Raw genomic sequence first — 17,334 nt, 5'->3', positions numbered from 1 at the left:
TTACGGAGGGCTTTTTTATAGAGCAACAAACTCTTTTTCCAGGCTAAGTGAAGATCTTCTAAATTAGTGAGACGCCATTTCCTCTCCAACTTACGGATTATCTGCTTTAAGCTACGAGTTTGTGAGTTATACCACGGAGTCAGACACTTCTGATTTAAAGCTCTCTTTTTCAGAGGAGCTACAGCATCCAAAGTTGTCTTCAAAGAGGATGTAAAACTATTGACGAGATACTCTATCTCCCTTACAGAGTTTAGGTAGCTACTCTGCTCTGTGTTGGTATATGACATTAGAGAACATAACGAAGGAATCATATCCTTAAACCTAGTTACAGCGCTTTCTGAAAGACTTCTAGTGTAGTGAAACTTATTCCCCACTGCAGGGTAGTCCATCAGGGTAAATGTAAATGTTATTAAAAAATGATCAGACAGAAGGGAGTTTTCAGGGAATACTGTTAAGTCTTCTATTTCCATACCATAAGTCAGAACAAGATCTAAGATATGATTAAAGTGGTGGGTGGACTCATTTACTTTTTGAGCAAAGCCGATAGAGTCTAATAATAGATTAAATGCAGTGTTGAGGCTGTCATTCTCAGCATCTGTGTGGATATTAAAATCGCCCACTATAATTATCTTATCTGAGCTAAGCACTAAGTCAGACAAAAGGTCTGAAAATTCACAGAGAAACTCACAGTAACAACCAGGTGGACGATAGATAATAACAAATAAAACTGGTTTTTGGGACTTCCAATTTGGATGAACAAGACTAAGAGACAAGCTTTCAAATGAATTAAAGCTCTGTCTAGGTTTTTGATTAATTAATAAGCTGGAATGGAAGATTGCTGCTAATCCTCCGCCACGGCCCGTGCTACGAGCATTCTGACAGTTAGTGTGACTCGGGGGTGTTGACTCATTTAAACTAACATATTCATCCTGCTATAACCAGGTTTCTGTTAGGCAGAATAAATCAATACGTTGATCAATTATTATATCATTTACCAACAGGGACTTAGAAGAGAGAGACCTAATGTTTAATAGACCACATTTAACTGTTTTAGTCTGTGGTGCAGTTGAAGGTGCTATATTATTTTTTCTTTTTGAATTTTTATGCTTAAATAGATTTTTGCTGGTTATTGGTGGTCTGGGAGCAGGCACCGTCTCTACGGCATGGGGCAACGAGGGGATGGCAGGGGGAGAGAAGCTGCAGAGAGGTGTATAAGACCACAGCTCTGCCTCCTGGTCCCAACGCTGGACAGTCACAGTTTGGAGGATCCAAGAAAATTGGCCAGATTTCTAGAAATGAGAGCTGCTCCATCTAAAGTGGGATGGATGCCGTCTCTCCTAACAAGACCAGGTTTTCCCCAGAAGCTTTGCCAATTATCAATGAAGCCCACCTCATTTTTTGGACACCACTCAGACAGCCAGCAATTCAAGGAGAACATGCGGCTAAACATGTCACTCCCGGTCCGATTGGGGAGGGGCCCAGAGAAAACAACAGAGTCCGACATTGTTTTTGCAAAGTTACACACCGATTTAATGTTAATTTTAGTGACCTCCGATTGGCGTAACCGAGTGTCATTACTGCCGACGTGAATTACAATCTTACCAAATTTACGCTTAGCCTTAGCCAGCAATTTCAAATGTCCTTCGATGTCGCCTGCTCTGGCCCCCGGAAGACAATTGACAATGGTTGCTGGTGTCGCTAACTTCACATTTCTCAAAACAGAGTCGCCAATAACCAGAGTTTGATCCTCGGCGAGTGTATCGTCGAGTGGGGAAAAACGGTTAGAGATGTGAACGGGTTGACGGTGTACACGGGGCTTCTGTTTAGGGCTACGCTTCCTCCTCACAGTCACCCAGTCAGCCTGCTTTCCCGACTGCCCGGGATCTGCCAGGGGGGAACTAGCGGCAGCTAAGCTACCTTGGTCCGCACCGACTACAGGGGCCTGGCTAGCTGTAGAATTTTCCACGGTGCGGAGCCGAGTCTCCAATTCGCCCAGCCTGGCCTCCAAAGCTACGAATAAGCTGCACTTATTACAAGTACCGTTACTGCTAAAGGAGGCCGAGGAATAACTAAACATTTCACACCCAGAGCAGAAAAGTGCGGGTGAGACAGGAGAAGCCGCCATGCTAAATCGGCTAAGAGCTAGTAGCTACGCAACCTAGCGGATTCCTAAAAACACACAAAGTGAATAATGTGTAAATAATTTAAAGGTGATTCAGCAGAAGGAGTGCCCCAATCAAGGCACCAAACAGGCCATGAAGCAGCACAGGCAACGCACGACAACAGCGAACGCACGACAACGGTGCTAAAATAAAATAAAAATCAACTAAACACGCTGTGGAGCAGCACAGATAACGCACGACAACAGTGCTAAAAGACAAAAAAATAAAATAAAATAAAATAAAAAAAATAAAAACGAAAGCGTTAGCAAGCTAGTTAGCTTGCCAACGCTGATGAAAGTTAGCTGATAAAAGTGCTCCGTCGCGATGTTTCGACCGTTAGAGGTCTTCCTTAGGCGTTGGAGCACAGTAAAAAAGTAAAAAAAAAAAAGTAAAAAGGTAAAAAAGTCTTGAAAAAGACTGTTAATTCAAGTCCAAAGCAGCAGGTAGCAGTCTCTGTGTAAACAGTCCCAACAGAGAGCCAAAATTCTGATGCCAACACGTCAAGCACAGGATGCTTCAACAGGATGCAACAACAAAAAACCAGCCTGCGCACGAAGGTTCAAGCTTGTCTGATGCAATCACATGTGATTCAAATCCATATGGTTTTTGAAAAAAATAATAAGGTCGGATACTTTTCTAACAGACCTCGTATATTTCATCTTCACCTGCTGCCCGGATGCGTTTGGCACTGCTATTGCATCTGAAATATTGACAGGATTAGGAATAGCAATCATACAGTCAAGGTAGCCTATTTAGGAAACATTAAATTAACCTAACATTTATTAGTAGGCCTATGCCCACTTCTGAATCGTGTTGCATCTGGGCATAATTAATGAAAGAAGGTCATTTTTTTTACACATATTAGACATTCCACAGGTTAATCATCTGTAACAGATTTGGGGAACAATTGAATTGTATTTACGCATTTACCCAATCAGCAATACGTTGCCAACAAGCCTGTCTTGCTTTATTGGCAGACGATGTGTTCGATTTCCCCCTTAACATTAATTTAAATTCCTGTAGCTCCGCATAATAATCGTGCATTCTTCTTCGGTAAAGTAAGGTGACCGCGCCATCATTGAAAAATGGTGACGTGTGCTGCAACCTGCCCCTTTTATATGAACGCGCACAAACTCCAATTAGGTTAACACAGGTTCAACAAATCAACATCTTATTCAGCATCGTTGTACCGAATAACACCACTTGAGGAAACCAGGTTTTGTCAACCTCGGTTTAGGAGGTTGACCCTGGGTTACATCTGAGTAAGTTAACCCCACTTCGTAGTACAGGTCCCTGGTCTCAAAAATCGGCAATGGGAGACCACACTCACATTATCTCTATCTTCATATTTTATAATTTTGTCAGTGCACTGAAAAGTAGAGGTCAGAGTTATTCTGGCAGAAGCTTCTTTTTGTATTATTTGTGCTTTTGTTGTATTGTCAAGCTTTGCAGCATTTCTGTGTTTGTGTTGTGCGAATTTGCAGCAGACCAGGGGCCTGTACTACGAAGCGGGGTTACTGGCTTATCAGGGTAACTTCGGGAGTAAGTTGATGACGTGTGGAGTAACTTCCCGGTTAACCAGTACTACGAAAGGTGGATAGGTTTTGATCGAGGTATGCTGCGATGGTAACTTACGCTGTGTGCCAAACCTGCTCCGAGCAGGTTATGTTCTAGGTTAGCTTGAGGTTTACGCTTAACCACAGCCCTTATAAGTACTGTCCATCCACCTGCAATCACTCCGAAGACAATGCCAGCCTACCTGGATGATCTGTTTGATATTGGAGCACAAATTGTGAGGGGCTCTCTCCGCAGGGCGAGGGCATTTAAAGACCGCCGGAATCCGCTGACATACCCGGACGATATTCTTTATGACAGATATAGATTCTCAGCCGAGGGCGTTTGTCTGCTATTGCATCTGACATATTGACAGGATTAGGAATAGCAATCATACAGTCAAGGTAGCCTATTTAGGAAACATTAAATTAACCTAACATTTATTAGTAGGCCTATGGCCACTTCTGAATCGTGTTGCATCTGGGCATAATTAATGAAAGGTGGTCATTTTTTTTACACATATTAGACATTCCACAGGTTAATCATCTGTAACAGATTTGGGGAACAATTGAATTGTACGTACGCATTTACCCGATCAGCAATACGTTGCCAACAAGCCTGTCTTGCTTTATTGGCAGACGATGTGTTCGATTTCCCCCTTAACGTTAATTTAAATTCCTCGTAGCTCCGCATAATAATCGTGCATTCTTCTTCGGTAAAGTTAGGTGACCGCGCCATCATTGAAAAATGGTGACGTGTGCTGCAACCCACCCCTTTTATGTGAACACGCACAAACTCCAATTAGGTTAACACAGGTTCAACAAATCATCTTATTTAGCGTCGTAGTACCGATTAACACCACTTGAGGGAACCAGGTTCTGTCAACCCCGGTTTAAGAGGTTGACCCTGGGTTACATCTGAGTAAGTTAACCCCGCTTCGTAGTACAGGCCCCAGTTATTCATTTAAGATGCTTTATGTGCTGTGGGTGATGTTTGTCACATTTTTTTTTCAATTTTCATTACTGTTTTTGATACAAGCTGCTGTTGAACAGATGTAGGTGTTTTTTGTTTTTTTTACCTCTGCCAACAAAATTGGGTGGATGTTATGTTTTCGCCCATTTATTTGTTTGTTTGTGAACACACTGGAGGCCACAATGTTTCATATCATTATGAATTTTTTACTGAAGATTCATATCCTCATAGGCAAAAACCGATTAAATTTTCAAGGTCATATGTCAAAGGTCAAAGTCAGGAAAAATCTTGGAAAATTGGAAAAATCCCTAGATTTAACATTGAATGAATTTTCCAAAATTCATAACTCTGTGAAAAAAGATCAGATTTCTGAAGACATGATGTACGATGGGATCCTTTATAGACTAACGCAGTTTGATTTAAGTCTGATCCAGATTACAGATTTCATGGCTGTTTAAATTTAATATTGAAAACACCTTTTAATGAATATTTTACATTATATCATAATCAAACCTGCAACAATCACTCTCAAAGACAATACAACTTTAAAGACAATTACGCTTACTGATATGTTCTATTTGCAGAGCTGCATTTTATTGCCAAGAGTCTTAGAGATCTCCCTCACAGGGCTGCTCTTCAGCTGTCTCACCATATCATTTGTTGCTAATGAGTCCTAAACACATCATCCTTTTCCATTCAAACCATCTGCTCGCTGCCCTTTCACACATTACAGGCTCACTTAAAAGTCATTAACTCCATTTAGATATTGAGAAGCATGAATCTATAAAAGCGGGCACTGCAGCTTGCTTAATTCCTTCACAAACTCACCATTTTCTCCCCAAATGGTTGACAAAAACTATCAGGAGAAAATGCGCATGCATGTACTATATGTTTAGAGAGAGAGCAAAAAATTTATGAGGTGAGATTCAACATCACATAGGTACAAATGGTACAAATGCATTGATGAACTTGTTGATGTGCCTTGAATTTATTCTGCAGTAAGGACACCTACCTTCTTGATCTTCTGGAGAGCTTTTTTTTTTTCTTTTTTTTTTTTTACACCTATATATGAGCTTCAGCCTGTGCTATATGTACCCAGTGTGTGTATGTGTGTGTGTATATATATATATATATATATATATATATATATATATATATATATATATATATATATATATATATATATATATATATATATATATATCCTCCTAAGACCCGGAGGTTCTCATGAAACAAAACTTAGTATTATGGTCTAGACAACCAAAAATGTCATGTCCACATATGTGGATGCCAGGCCCTAGGAGGTTAAATATATATATATATATATATATATATATATATATATATATATATATATATATATATATATATATATATATATATATAATTTTGTGTGTGTGTGTGTGTGTGTGTAAGCATGCATTCATTATTAGTAATAATAGTTGTAACTACAGTATTTAACCTTTTAGGAATCAAAGCACAAGACAATAGAAGCTCCAATAAAGAAAGATCCACTACAATGCATAACAATACCAAGACAAAGAACTGATAACACAATTGTATCAGCTCTCCAACATTTCCAACACTCTGAAATTTCTACACTCCAGTTTTTGCAGTGCAATAAAGCTTTAAATTACATTGTGAAATGTTCTTTTGTCAAACATATTTATGTGAATCTGATGGAAAGTTGCTAACATTTATTATTTTACACGGCACCTTCAATGTCGAAAGATATTTCACACTATCCGTCTATCTCTTTTATGCCATTGCTTCTGGGTAAAAGAGAAAAATGAGTAGAATCCAATTGCAGTTTGAGTTTGGGAAGTTTCATCATTTTGTGTTATCAAAGAAAGTCATTTTTGCATCAAGTTCGTTAGCCTAATATGATTGAAGCCCTGTCACAGCTCCAGTGCTGCATTCCAAAACACCTCTGTCCTTCTACACTTCTTCATTTATGACATTCTAATTATCTCTGCATCAATCATTAAAATCTATTAACATTTCATATGTTTTTTTATGATTGCGCTCTGCTGCAGTGCCTTATTCGTAATGCTGAAAGACTTGTCTGACAGAATAAAATTTTACTGCTCATTATATATGATTCTGTGTGCCACTGGATCATAATGGACTTTTATGCTGTACGGCACTTTTCAGTTGTAATTAAAGCAGTACTCAGATTTTCTGATACACAGACTCAATTAAAAATTAAGGGAGTTTTTCTCATTTTGGGTAACTGAGAAGGTTTGGATGTGATATGGCCCATTTACACTTGAATATTTTAATGTACCATGAATGTTTTAAAATTGTGCACAATAGGGCAGGGCTTCTACCTGTGAAAATGTATTTTGACTTCATGGACATGTTTAGTGATCCATTCATTTAATGTTAAAATATAAAAATATAGCGCAATGCTAAAGTACCCTCAGCCATATGGACCTTGTGTTCTTTATAATTTGTTGTTTAATTAATTACGGTATTAAGATCCTGTTGTCTTACATACAATTCGTACATGTTCAATGAAGCCCCTCTATTAATCAGTCAATCAAAAACAATATTTACGTTTGAACAGCATCTGCAGGAAGCTTTGCATGTGTGTGTGTGTGTGTGTACATGAGCTTTTGACAAAAGCAGAAGTTATGCAAATCAAGGAATATTTGAAGATCACCCTCTATGCATTTGCTGGTATTAATGAGACAAATTGAACTCCATTCGCCCTATTGACGTATCCCATAATCCCTTGCGTACCAGAGTTGCTGCAGTCAACAACATATACAGAATCAACATGACAGTTGTAAATGAATATTAAACTACAAAAATGTAATTTTTTTATGCTTTTTGTCACATTAATAAGAGACTGCTGCATGATACCCTGAAAACTTGCTAAAACAATTATAACAAATAATCCGTGTCTGTTACATTTAATCTGCGTGGAATTTAATAAACGCAAACTGAATTTCAGACATATTATATATATTAATCTGGAACAAAGAGGACAAAGTGTTGTAAAGAACAATAATTAAGACGTTAAAGAGCAAACTTCACTTTCCCCCAGAATGACATGATCAGGAAGTGATTGTAGCTCACAGCAGCTCCCACTGAAAATAACGGAGAGACAGCCTGTGATTCTCGCATGTTTACATAAAACACACGCAATAACGTCTAAACCCAGAGAATATATTCAGGAGAGTTTTAGGCACAATATAAAAAAAGTTTATGTTGCGAAGTTCATGGTGGTGTTCGTGTGCAGCGGTTAAAGTGCAGTGTGATCAGAGCGTCTCAATGTAGTTCTCAATGTTACTGAGATCTCGCAGCGCGGCGACCTCTCTGAGGTTTTGTGGGATTTGAAATGTCAATAGGGCGAATAGGAAGTTAGCTTTGAGTTAGCAGAAGTTAGTGTGCACGCTAATGCCACAAAATGTGTTATCAGGTTACACAAAGAGCGTTTTCAGTTTTAGAAGTGTTTATTTCTCGCTATCTTTTACATAATATATGACAATGGACCCGACACACCAACCATATCCCGCAGTCTATTAATCAAAATGCCATGGTCAATGGTATCAAATGCAGATGACAGATCTAATAAAACCAGCACAGAACATTTACCGCTATCAGCGGCCATCATAATATCACTAGACACCCTCAACAGGGCCGTTTCAGTGGAATGAAACTCACGGTACCCGGATTGAAAAGTGTCATAGATGTCGTTAGTCCGCAAAAATGATTTAAGTTGGACACAAATCACCTTTTCCAAGACTTTAGCCAAAAGGGGGTCTTTGATATTGGCCTCAAGTTCTTCAGTTCCATAGAGTCCAACCCTGCTTTCATTAGCCGTGGTTCCACAACAGCATGTTTAAAAGAACAAGGAAACACACCAGTTGACAGACATATTGAACATTTTAACAATACAAGGCCCAATAGAGTCAAAAACATTCATAATCTAAAAGGAAGTACATCCAAAATACCAGAGGATGGTATTTTGACATAGTCGTTTTGACTGAGACTGAGATAGCAGGTCCAGCCACAAGCAGTGGCTGGTAGCTGCTATAGACTCCATGGAGTTTATTACAAATATGTGAGGTAATATGGATTTCTGTGTGGTTAATTGTACCATCTAAGAAGTCTGTGTGCAAGTATATCTGTTGTGTGAAATTTTAGTATTATTTAATGTTTTTTTTTTTTTTATGTTAGCACCATAATCATTACTTAGCAGGCATCGGTAGCTTAGTGATGGTGCCATGGTTACTGAGAAAACATGCTGGTTATTATTTTAAATGCCAACACCCAAGCCATATAAGAACCACTCTGCAAAAATATGCATTACTCAAACTTAGAAATCAGTTTTACTTAGCCTTAGGGCCATGTCCCACTGGCGTTTAGGAGGATTTGTGAATGGAATGTGCACAAAAGTGGTCCACAACCGCAATAACCATGTACCATTCCTGTATGAGTCGGCCGCCATCCGAACACGTCCGTGATCATCCGCAGAGGCACGCATGTACGCAGCCAGGATTTTTGAGCGGCTCAAAAATCCTGCTGCGGATGAGATCCGCATCACTGCCTGAACACATACGCAGGACATACACAACCAATGCGCCGCATATCCCCTGTCATCCACTGATATCCGCAACCGACGGGTTGGCGCAGCTTGGCGGTGGACCGGGCCAGTGTGCAAAACAGATATGACGCGTGCCCAGCACGGCCACATCACGGTCGCAAATGGTATGTCGCGCATGCAGACAGAGTGGGCACGGATGGAGCGAGTGCATCACGGCCGCTGTGCCCCTCATGGGGGCGCCTCTGTGGTCGCCTTCGCTTCTGTTCCCTGTTATATCTGCTTTTCTTTCTCATGTATTTGCTGATCCACCCCGGGACATTTGTCATTTCCGCCCACCTTTGTTGCGGACGCTCAGCTTTTGTCTCCTCATTTCATACGCAAATCCTCCTAAACGACAGTGGGACAGGACCCTTAGCCGGCTAACTACGTGATAGGTAGGCCTGTTCAGACTGCATTCATCCCGCTCATGTCACAGTGGTCTTGACGACGGCGGTTAGGTGAAGTCAGGCACTGCCAAGATCATGACATATAGAGCTGCCCCATTTAAGAAGAAAACCTATAGATGATGTCACTGAGGAATTGTCGATTACATATACAGTCTGTGGGTTGTGGTTGGTAACAAGTGTTATTCGCACTTGTTTGTGGAAGTGACAAGTTAAAAAAGCTCAGAATTTTTTTTTTAAGTTTTAATGTCTTTCAATCAGATTATAATCGACTTAAGTTGTATAACCACTTAATTTTGTCCTGACTGTCACTGCTGGGGTTTCTTTTCAGACAAACCCCACGGTAAGATTCATTACAGTCAGGAAGAACAACAGTGCTGAATGACCAGCTCATGGTGGCTTTTAAAGGCATGTACGCTCAGCAATAACAGGAACCTGAAATTCTAAACCATATCCATTAACTGCATAACTTAGGATGGACGACACCTCTGCACAATGAACCTGAGAGGATTCTTTTTGTCAGCACGGAATCCGTGACAGAGAGAGCTGCAGGTCAAGTTTCCAATACTGTGTCAATTAAGAGTTTCAACATTTTCTTGGAAAGCACCCACAAGGTCAGAGAAATTTCAAGAGTGTACTGTTGTGGATCAAACAAAATCAGAATCATAAAAATCTGCTGACATGGAGTTTACTCGTTGATCAGGGTTTGCATACTTTCCATATAGAGAACATAATTTTGCCCCACATATGCTTATGATTTGTTCTGAAACAAACAAAACCAAAAGAACTTGATTGAGAAAGTACTCCCAGACAACTTTATCGAACTCAGCTTAACTCAAACTTTTATTTCATTTCATTCTTTATTTCATTTAAAACGACAGCAGTTGACCAAAGTGCTGTACAAAAGGTTACACCCAATAATATGTAAATAAATAAATAAATTAAAAATAACAATAAAATTAAAGCAGGTAATTAAAACAATAAAACAAAGAGGTGCATCTATTCATTTAGGGAGGATTTAAAAGTCTCTAGGGTCAGGGACGAGCTGCCACAAAGGCCCTGTTATCTCTAGTCTTTAGTTTTAGTCTAGTTTGTGGGACCTCCAACAACAGTTGGCCGGAAGACCTCAAGGCTCTGGCTGGGGTGTAACAAAGCAGAAGTTCAGAGAGGTAGACAGGGGTCAGGCCATTAAGGGCTTTAAAAAACAATTAAGAGAAGTTTATAATCAATGCAACATTAGACCAGGCGCCAGTGGAGGGAGGCCAAGCATTCTGAATGAGCTGAAGACGGTCGAGAGAAGAGTGGTCCAAGCCAATGTACAGGGAGTTACACTAATCTAGCCTACTTGTAAAGACGGCATGCATAATCTTCCCCAGGTGGATCCTAGAAAAATAGGACTTGTTCTTGGCTGAAAGATGAAGTTGGAAAAAACTTATTTTAACAACAGCACTGATATTCTTATCAGATTTAAAATGGCTGTCAAAAATCACCCCAAAGGTTCTTAGACAGGACCGAATGTTGGAACGCAGGGGGCCCAGGATATCAGGCAGCAGGCTGTGGAAGTGTTTCCTCCAAACAGGATCATCTCCATCTTAGGGCCCTGTCCCAGTGGAGTTTAGGAGGTTTTGCGTATGGTTTGTGCACAAAATTGGCTCATATTCGCTTAACATCCGCAATATGCATGAAACATGCTTGTATGAGTCGGCTGACACCCACACACGTCCGCAATTATCTGCAGAGGCACGTTTTTCCATTACCAGGATTTTTGAGCTGCACAGAATTTTGGCTGCGGATGACATCCGCCTTACATACTCCATACATACACAAGACATAATCTATGCTCTATATATTCGGCGTCATCTGCTGATATCCGCAACGGACAGAGATTTGCGGCTTGGCAGCGGACTGGGACAGTGTGTAAAATGGATATTTTGCATGCCCATCATGTCCACATCACGAACTAAAATAAGTTGTAGCGACTGCATACAGATTGGCCACGAATAAAGCGTTTTTATTACATCTGCTTTGCATCTGATTTGCGGCGGATGCAAATCAGATGTGCTGTGTTCACAGCTGGACACCGTTCTTTGTTCTACCGGTTGCCACGCGCTCTGCGCTGGATGCTGTCTATGTAAAATAATTATTTTGTGGCGGATTAATCATTTTATCGTGCAAATTGGCTCTAATCACCTCCTGAATCACAGAGGAAGCTGCAGCTGGGCCATTCGCGCATGTGTGCACGCGTGCTAACAAGCTGCAGAAAGCATTTTGAGCCATCTAAAAAGGTAATTATTTGACTTGTTTACATTGTCAAGGCTTGATAAAACAGTTGCGTGTTTTTTCCTTCTTGTCTGCAGCTGTTACAGTATTTATTCCTGTTTATAACACATTTACCTTCTTATTATAATTGTTCAGACGAGCTGCACTCTGATGCGATCCGCTGACGTCACCACTCGCACTGTTCACTGCTTGTTTACTCCAATCAACTTGTCCAAGTCCAGCAAATGCTCCAGAGCTTGTATTGTTGGTGTGAATAGTGATGCTGAAAGGCCTGAGTGCGCTTCTTTTATGACCGCAATGCAGATGCCGTGCACGTCCAACACATGCGCGATGCATTCACAATACACCCGTAATACTGCTGTGATAATCGCAATGCGTCTGATCCGTTTCCTCACTACATGCGTTATACAATCGGGATTGTTCATCATATATTTGCTATATATTATTAATATATCTGTGATTCATACTGGGACATTTGTCATTTTTGGCCATTTTTGTTGCAGACGACAATGAACGCCCATACTTTGTATACTCAATTCATGTGCAATTAATCCTCTCCCCAGTGGGACAGGGCCCTTAGATTCATTAAGATTTAGTAAATTAGCACTCATCCATGATTTAACCTCACTCAAACAATCAAATAATGGCTGTATTGAGTCATTGCCTAAGGACTTTAGTGGCAGGTGAATCTGCGGATATTGTCAGCAAAGCAATGAAAATAAATGTATTTTCGAAACACACCACCAAGGGGAAACATACACAAAATAAAAACAATAGGGTCTAAGATGGAGCCTTGAGGGACTCCACGGGCCACAAGACCAACAAATATTTTCATGCATGGAAATTATGTTTAAATATTTCATATTGTGCATGATCGACTTTTATCTCACTTACTCATCTTCAACCGCTTAGTCCAATTAAGGGTCGTAGGGGGGCTGGAGTTTATCCCAGCAGTCATAGAGCACGAGGCAGGGTCCACCTGGGACAGGACGCATCTGTCGCAGGGCCACAAATGCATTCACACCCACTCGCACACCTATGGACAGTTTAAAGATTCCAATCCACCTAACCCACATGTCTTTGGATGTGGGAGGAAACTGGAGCACCCGGAGGAAACCCACACAAACATGGGGAGAACATGCAAACTCCACACAGAAAGGGCACAGGCGGGAATTGAACCCATGACCTTCTCGCTGTGAGGCAACAGTGCTAACCACTAAGCCACTGTGATGCCTATCTGCTTTTGTCTACCTTTTAAAAGTTAAAAGTGTCTGAACTCTGGCTTAATACAGTTTTGTGTTCCGTGGCATATATAATTAATTATAGTTATTAGTATAGAGTTATCACAGAAAATGTGTCTTCTTCAGTATTATGGATGTGGCATATTGTGACAGTCTTGCTCAGTTTAATGCAATACACACTGTGGAGGTGCACCACATTGAAAGTTCTGGAAACTGAAGGAGCAGCTCATGCCAATAACATAGATGTCTTTAATTCCAGAATTTTGCAATAATACATTTTGGTTTCTAATGAGACAGATGATAGGCCATGGTCCAGCATGGTCCCACGTGCACCCCCTTTCCCCCACAACCCTATAAATTTGGTATCATTAAAAAACTTAGGATGTCGAGATTACAAAAATAACTGGTAACGCTAAAAATACTGGGCCACACTGACATATGAGCACCCCATGTGTGTGGCTTTTTTGTCCATCCAGCTCGACAGTGATTGTCTGCTGACTATTTTTGTGATGATAGTGCAAATGGCCACACATTTTCTAAGTGCCAAATGAGCAGTGTTAGATGTTCGTGTGTGTCAGCTGGAATTTGGCCGACACCTGCCGCGGGAGGGTTTGATAGGCTGGTGTGCATAAATAGTTGTAGCAACAGGTGTACGAGGCGTTAGAGGCAGCTACGATTTTACACGTTTGCATACGATTCCTGCTTCATGCGCAAGTTGACCACATTCATAAAATGTGTGAAGGGGCCCTTACATAGGTGGGTTCACCAGTGAAACTGATTTGAAAACAATTACATAAAATTAAAGTAAACATAAAAATGAAAAACATTACTGTATTACTTCTCTGCTTCACCTTATGGAGCTTCATGGCTGCAGTCCTCTCACATAGTTTGTCACATTGCACACCACCACTCACCAGAAGTGCACCAGGTCTCACACACCCCATGTCTTAAAGGCAAAGACAGATGACTGTCTAATTGGTTTCTGTGTCACTTAGATGTCTTAAGCCTGCTGCCACCTTTATACCAGCCGTGCTTTTACCATAATTTTGTCTCTCTTTTCCTCAATGCCAATTGGACTTCTTTCTTTCCATGACCTCAAACTCCAAACAAAATTTGCTTGTCCACTCTTCATAGCTATCCATATGGACAGGAACAGAATCAGATAGCTTTGAGAGACTTTACAATAGAATTTCCTGAGGACATATCACAAAACTGTATACCCACAAACTTCAATATCCGCTTTTAAGATGTCCAGTGGGATATATGGTTTGATGAAAAGATTTGTGATGGAATACCTTTAGACAGTAGAGATAAAATCAAAACAAAAATATAGCTGTAGGATGGGTCAAGTCAGTGTATTATTATTATTATTATTATTATTATTATTATTATTATTATTGTTTTTTAATAATTAAAAAAAAAACCTCACTACCACTCGAAGAGATTGATTTTCATGTTCACAAGGGTCAGTATTCATATCAAAAGACACTGAGATGTGATTTTTATTATGGCTGCTCCATGACTGCCCCACTGAGATGATGTCCCAGATGCTTGAAATTGCTAAAACAACAAAATGAGCTGACAAGTAGCAGACACATGAAAACATGGGCTGCAAAGGTGCATGTTCACTTACTGGTCGTCTTTTGCCAAATTTTGCATCGTCAGACTTCAAAATTGAGTTAAGAACTTTAAGGGTGTTTGCAGAGCTTAGAAAAGTTCTCACATCACTGCAGAGCTATTGTTGTGTTTATGGGAATAATGAAAGGGCACCGGTATTCTTAGTTCCCCCACTGTATCACAACAGAGACCTCTTTCAATGAAGCCATGAAGTTGTCCAATTAAAAGCACAAAATACTGCCTTTGAGCAAGAGGTTACTGCTCCCACTGGTTTTCTAGTAGCAATATTTTCTTGGAAAAATGGCTATCGATGGAAATAAATATGCTTCACAGTGTTAGGCAAATGCAATTGCTTTGTAATGGCAGGCCTGGATGCAACTCGGTCTGTAATAAACTGTAGTATTGCTGATACTGTGAAAATAAAAAAGAACTATTGAACTTTGTGGACAAGAGGAATCAGTTACAGTAGCTTGATGAAGTAAAAATAGATTCCCCCCCACCAAAAAAGAAAAAAACAAACAAACAAACAAACAAAAAAACTATACACTGTTTAATTTCAGTGCCAGTGTGGTTGTGCATAATCAAGATGTGGTCATAGCCTAGACTTTCAAACATAATTTTACGTGTGTTATGGTTAGAGATCTGGAGGGGACCGAACCATTACAGGCAATGAACTCAAATGCTGGGAGCAAAGAACAGAACTGGTTATGAACAAAAAGAGATTTATTTACAATTAATAAATATATAATATTGCTGCACTGGGGGTGCCTGCAGAGTGGAGAGTCAGCTTGTAGTGGTGGAAATTAGGGAGCTGCACCTTCCTGAACTAGTCTTGTAAGACAACTGAAATCCTGGAGTATATGGAACTTGAGCCGTTGCTAGATGGGACACACAGAGCCGAGGATGAGGAACTAGGAGAATGGAGGAGAACAGAGATGAGTGATTGCACTCGTAACACTGAAGCCTTTACAATAAGCAGTTCACAGAAGGCTTAAAACAGGAATGTTCACAGTTCTGGAAATAGTGTTCAGTCTAGAAAATGAGGTTTACTTTTCAGAAATTGTTCACAGTTCATTAATATCTTCAGAGGTCAGGTGCTGCATGTCTAGTGATGCAGTTCCGATTAAGCAGGGCTTGACTTCAGAAACGACTTGGAAAGTTCTCAGTGGTTCAGTGTCAGAGTTCATACAGTTCTTGGAAAACAGTTCTTGGAAACAATTCTTAGTCATGCACAGTCACAAACAGGAGCAGTGTCAGAATGGGATCTCACAGACATGCAGGAACTTAGCTGAACGTGGCAGAGCTATGTGCTCTGAGGCTGAGAGCAGATGAGTTCCAAAGTGACGTCATGCAGAAGGTGGCGTGGGAGCCAGGAGCATACAGCATAGAAACCATGCAGGAAAGCGTCTGGAAAGACCAAAAAATCAGCGAGCTCTAATACGGGAATTACAGGTGGCCAGGTTACCTTGAAATGACCTGCGGAAAGCTCAGATGTCAGAGCACTTGGAAGTGGTAGGAATGACGAGGTCACGATCATGGAATCTCAGTGAAGAATGTGGCAGTGAATGAGCACAAAGCCGGGGTTTAAGTAACCCGCTCATGACCATCAGGTGCGTGGCGTTAATAATGAACTACACACAAGGTTAAAAAGGGAAGGAGAGAGACGCAGACAAAGGCAGCCCATGACAATGTGCATTAATCTATCCATGTGGTCCAGCTGTCACTGCCCACATATGTCCTCTTTGATGACACTGACATTTAGAAACCTATCCATGAGAGGGAGTTTCTAACATCAAACATGGTGACAGCTGAAGAAGTAAAAATAATGTTTTGACTGCAAAAGAAACAAAAAGTAGGCAGCTGTGCAGACAGAGGTGGCCTATGCTGTGTTTCACCTGTATCCAGATGTTTTGAGAAAATGGTTTGTGTCCATATCTGTTTGTAATGGAGCATAAATGAGCCTTTGACAGGTTTAACAAAGGGATTACATTAATCATTAAAGACTTAAGGCCATTTGTATACTCATTCATTCATTATCTGGGTCCAGGTTGCATTGGAAGGAGATCAGGTACCTCAGCCCACACTTCCCTGTCGTAGGCCAAGTTCTCTAACACTTTCTGGGGGATCCCAAAGTGGCTGAGAAATATAATCCCTCCATTGTGTCCCGGGTGTTCCCCGGCATCTCCTCCCAGTTGACCGTGTCTGAAAGACCGCCCTAGAGAGACTACCATGGCACATCTTCACCCGATGCCCGAAACCACCTCAGCTCTTTTTTCTCTCAGCTCCCTCATGTTGAATTGGCACAAGTTTTACACCGGGTACAACTCGAAATTACATGGAGAAATGTGGTGAGGTGGAGTTTGAACCAAGATCCTTTACAACTGGGAACTGACAACTGGGAAATACAATTTTCTAGAAGGCACACAGGAGATTCCAGCATAGATTTGCTCTGTTTTTCTTGCATGAAAATCATTCTGTTTCACTCCACCATGAGGCTGTGACTGGTGATG

This window comes from Thalassophryne amazonica, chromosome 10, assembly GCF_902500255.1.
Source record: "Thalassophryne amazonica chromosome 10, fThaAma1.1, whole genome shotgun sequence".
Classification (NCBI taxonomy): domain Eukaryota; kingdom Metazoa; phylum Chordata; class Actinopteri; order Batrachoidiformes; family Batrachoididae; genus Thalassophryne; species Thalassophryne amazonica.
This window is presented reverse-complemented; position numbering follows the sequence as displayed.